Here is a 4,755-nt window from a genome sequence, read left to right on the forward strand (position 1 = left end):
CCAGTTTGTAGAATGTACTACCTTAATACATGTCTATTTAAAGCTACGCAGGATTACTGGTGGATGTTGGAACAATTCCTGTTTATAGTTTAAGATTTACTACTGGCAGCAAATCAGCCACAGAGAGCACTGAGAGAAGTAATATTTAGCTTGATTGAGGGTAAAGCAAGGGGACTTAGTATTACTGATTCATTACAAAATCACGCATACAATTCCTCTTCTACTGTTTGGTAGAATACTCTTTTTCTAAAACATGTCCCTTCTGCCAGAATTGTCCTGTGCTTAGTGTCAGACAAGGAATGAAATCTGTCTGGAAAGTCAGAGTTATTTTGGTTACCCACGTGTGGAACCCAAGTTATCTCATTGCAATTTTTTAGTGCATTGCAGTGCAATTTCCTATTTATTTGAAGCGGGACATAAGAGCATGACTGGTATGTATTGCTGAAGCAGATGGAACTAAAGAACATGTCAGGAAAGACTCTACAGGGGGAAAAAAATTAGGGCAAAAGCATCAGATGAGGGTTGTCATTTCAATCAAGAGAAGTAACTTGCAGCAGGATGATGTAATGTACCTACACTATATTCAAATTGAGCTGGAAAATGTTGGCAGCTCAATACGGAGGGAGGGTGTGAGGTGGGTGTTTCTGCAGGGCTGTGGCAAGCAGAGGAGAGCGATTCCTGGGAAGGGAGGGAAAATGCGGGGAGGGTGCAGAAGTGCTGTGGGGAAGAAAAAGGCCATTTCTTTCCATCAGCATGGAGAAACGTCCCAAAGCCCAGACTTCGTTGGCATGGCCTCCTACTTGCACCGTCTTCAGTTAGTTATTAGAGTCATGCTCCAAAGCATCCAAGGGAAACTAAGGTCGGGGCATGCTGACAACTACTGATTTGATCTAACAAGAACTATGGCAGGCTGTGGGTTTTGTGTCATTCTGTCGGGGCACGAGTCAGGTGTCAGAGCAGGAACTACAGTCACAAGACAGCACAGAGGTGCAGGATACCACAACCCCCATTTGACTGGATAACTTACGGAGTCAGTGCTAGACACGAGAGAAAAACTTACCCTTCAGTTTGTGTGCCATCTGCCTTGGGGTTTGGGCAGGAAAACACTTCTGATAGCATCTGGTTTTGCCTTCTATCACTTCCCCTTTTTACACCAGTGTATTAACTGTGCTATGTTACAAAATCCTTTCAGACAGGAAACATGAACCTCTCATGATGGTAACACACAGAGAATTTTTTTTAGCCTTCAAAATGAGTGAAAGGAACCACACGTGATCCACATAATCCACGGGAAAAACACGACAATCTGCCTACAAGCCGGAGGGTCAAAGCTCCACCAGAACGTTCAGGACAGAGGTCTAACTATCACCAGTCCTCTCTTTTGAATCTTGAAGGCAGTGTTTTGACTGGAGGTAGGTTTTGTTTGAAAATGCCTTATTTAAAACTGTGTTAGGCAATATATGATATATGATTTTCTATCAGTGTGAAAAGGAAAATGACAGATTCAAGGACTGAAAGAATCTCTTCAATCACTTATTTTAAATTTTAGGAGGATTTTTTTTAAGCTTTGATAATGTAAAAAGATCCCGAAGGCAGTCCCCAGATATAAGCTCCTGCAGGTAGGCTCTGGCTATGCTAAGTCAAGAGGAGTTTTAGAACTGCCGTATGTGGAGAGACTTTTTTCACCTTAGACCTCGTTCTTGCTTCTAAATAGCACTGCATTGCAGTATACAAAGCCAAGATCACTTTAGCTAAAGTTGACAAGATTTATAAATATATGATGCTAAAAAACATTCAAGACTCTCTTTTTCTAAGCCACAAGGGTGACAACTTCTGGTAGAGCAAATTAAATATGAAAACATATGACATTAAAAAAAAGAAAAAAATCCCACAGCAAACTCAGTATTTCTGAACTCTCAGGCAGTGGAGTGCTACACTGCAGTCTCACAACACTGCAGGTAACCACTATTAAAACAAAGGAATACATTTCATCCAAATGAGACTTAGTGCTTAAAAATAACTTCTGTTAAATAGCTGGCAATAGCTAAAGGGGAAAAAATGCTATTGAAGAGTTAAATAATTTCCAGTTAGCAGTATGTGGTAACAGTGAGGCTAGCTTTTTCCTTTGTTCCATCTACAAAAGTTTGCAAGTGATGAAGAAAATGTATTGAACTGCTGATTTTCTGGAGAGATACCCACCCACACATTCTGAGTACTTGCACATTGTAAATTATATGATTTAAGAAAAATGCTCACTTAAAACTCTGCACACAGTAAGTAGTTATGACATTTCGTAGTAAAATTGTATAAAAAGTTCACTATTTCAAACTTGTAATGTAGAAAATGATATATGCATAGGAAGAGTGGTGGAAGCTATCAAAGCTATATATACACACTATTTTTTAAATTAAAAAACTTTGTAAAGAAATCAAACATCTCTATCATTTTATTTCTCTACTTTGCAAAAAAATTGCACCCCCAAAAGCTTCCTAAATTATCTGTAAATTCTTGATAAGTGGAAATATATTTTTATTGCAGCCCAGATTCCCCAAACTACAGCATATGAAATCCAGTCTGACAAGAGACTTGGTTATGAACGCTAATAATTGCAAAAATCTCTGTGCATTTGCCTGTATTTTCTTTGATTCAGTATTGTGCTTCTTGTCCAGCTACTTCCCTCCGATTTCTACTAATTAAATTAGAGAGTGATTATCATGTACTGGCCACTGTAATTCACTTGAAGTAGCATTATTTCTATTGTCAATAACATGTTTGCGAGACAAGTTAAAAATCTTGTGTTGAATGTGTATTTTTTTTCAGTGTTGTATTTGCAGCTACTCTTGGGGCAGGGGGAGGGGAGAGGAGCTCTTGGAAGTCAATTTCTGCAACATCAGCCAATGGAGAGAAGGTATAAAAATGACCATATGGTCACATTTGGAAAAGCAATCGCTTTTCACATGTTTATGTCTCTAAGAAGACCATCTCCTAGTAGAAAGCATTGTATTCAAGCACCGCGCTTCAATAAGAACCGATCATTCTACAGAGCCGGTCCTCACCACCCGCATGAACATCAGAGGGAACACGATTGCCAGAAGAGTCACGTGCTTTGTCAGTACACCTGGACAAGAGCGAGAGAACCGCATTTAACTGCAGTGAAACGCCGCCAGCCCGGTTCACTGAGCCGGGCGGCTGCCAGCGCGCAGGGCCGGGGGCAGAGCCGCGGGGGCGCCGCTGTCCGCGGTGCTGAAGAGCCTCGGGGCGCCGCTGTCCGCGGTGCTGAAGAGCCCCCGGGGGCGGCTCCGCAGGGCAGGAGCAGACCCCAAAGGGTGCAGGGGGCTCCAGGCTGAGCTTTGCCGCTGTCTCCTTAGAAACTGTAGTGGGGTGGAAAAGTCCACCTGGACATCTAATTTCAAACCATGAGCTCCTGCCCAGAGCAGAAAAGTTAATTTCATTCCCATGCCAATGCTTTGGGTTAAAGTCATACAAAATCTAAGATCCTGCATCAATGCTGCAAGAACTCTGGATGCAGGTATGTCTCACGCCAGCTTTTGCTTGTCTGTTGAGGATTATCAGGCTTTCTGTGGCTTTTGCAGATTATGTTTCTTTAAAAGGTTTACTTTTAACCTTTTTTAACCTTTTAAAGAAACAATGATGTCATTACTGGAACAGGTCATAACCAAAACCACATGCTAGTGAGACTTTTCTGGCATCATCATTTTTCCTTAATAAAAGTTCCATGAGCATTTTAGCCTCTGGAAGCACAATTACAGATTCAGTTGTCTATTTTTGGAAAAAAATGCAAAACTCAGCCACATCCCACAAAGATAAGCTTTGCCACTTTTCTACATGATAACAAGAAATTAAGTATTTCTAAGGCAGAATACTATTTTCAAAATAATTCTCCCCCCCCCTTTTTATTAAAAACAGAGTAAAAAGGGGTGAAAACAGGCAACTAAAGGCTGTACAGGTGCTTCTTGTTTGTTCCTAATACAATAACCTGATAAGTGATCAAAAACAAGTCTTTTCAAACAGTTAGGAGAGTGCCTGTATTGCATACACCTGGTTGGCAAGTCCATTCTTTGTTAGGCCACAAAGCAGTAGCCTAACAAGAAAAATCTGTTTCCCATCTCATCACTCAACTTATGTTCTTTCTCTGTCATTCTACCCATTATACCAGTTTCCTACTGGGAGGCAGGCCCAAGAGAACATTCGATATCATAGCACATACACTTTGAGAGAACCAATGTCAGGAGTGATTCTTCTGTTTGTACACAAGTACCACGATTCATTACCTGATAATTTGATCTACCCGAAAGATTCTCAGAAGAAGATGGTTATAGGCACTCTGGCAAGAATATGTGTATTATAGCAATAGGGAGCTAACAGTGCTCTCACTGAGCACACATACATATGCAGTCTTAAGACTTGGATGGGGAGAGTCCTTTTAGGACTGTCCAGAGTAGTTTTTGACAAAGAAGGAAGCTAAATGAAAAGAGGAGCTGTTCATGTATCGGGTGGGATATTACCATTATGTACAGGTATGAGGTGCAGATAAAATCAGAGGGCTCTAAATCTACATAAAAACAATGGTGCAGAGTAGACAATTTGGCCTGACATTTTAAACAAGAAATGATTTATTTAAAACATGAGATGAAATCTCATTGTAAAATTTCACAGATGTTTATCCTCTCAGTTTATCTTCAAAAGATTAACAAGTGGAATTCTGGACTTCATCAGCACTATGATGGTTGTAAA

This window comes from Apteryx rowi, unplaced genomic scaffold (assembly GCF_003343035.1).
Source record: "Apteryx rowi isolate R43461 unplaced genomic scaffold, aptRow1 scaffold_140, whole genome shotgun sequence".
Taxonomy (NCBI): Eukaryota; Metazoa; Chordata; class Aves; order Apterygiformes; family Apterygidae; genus Apteryx; species Apteryx rowi.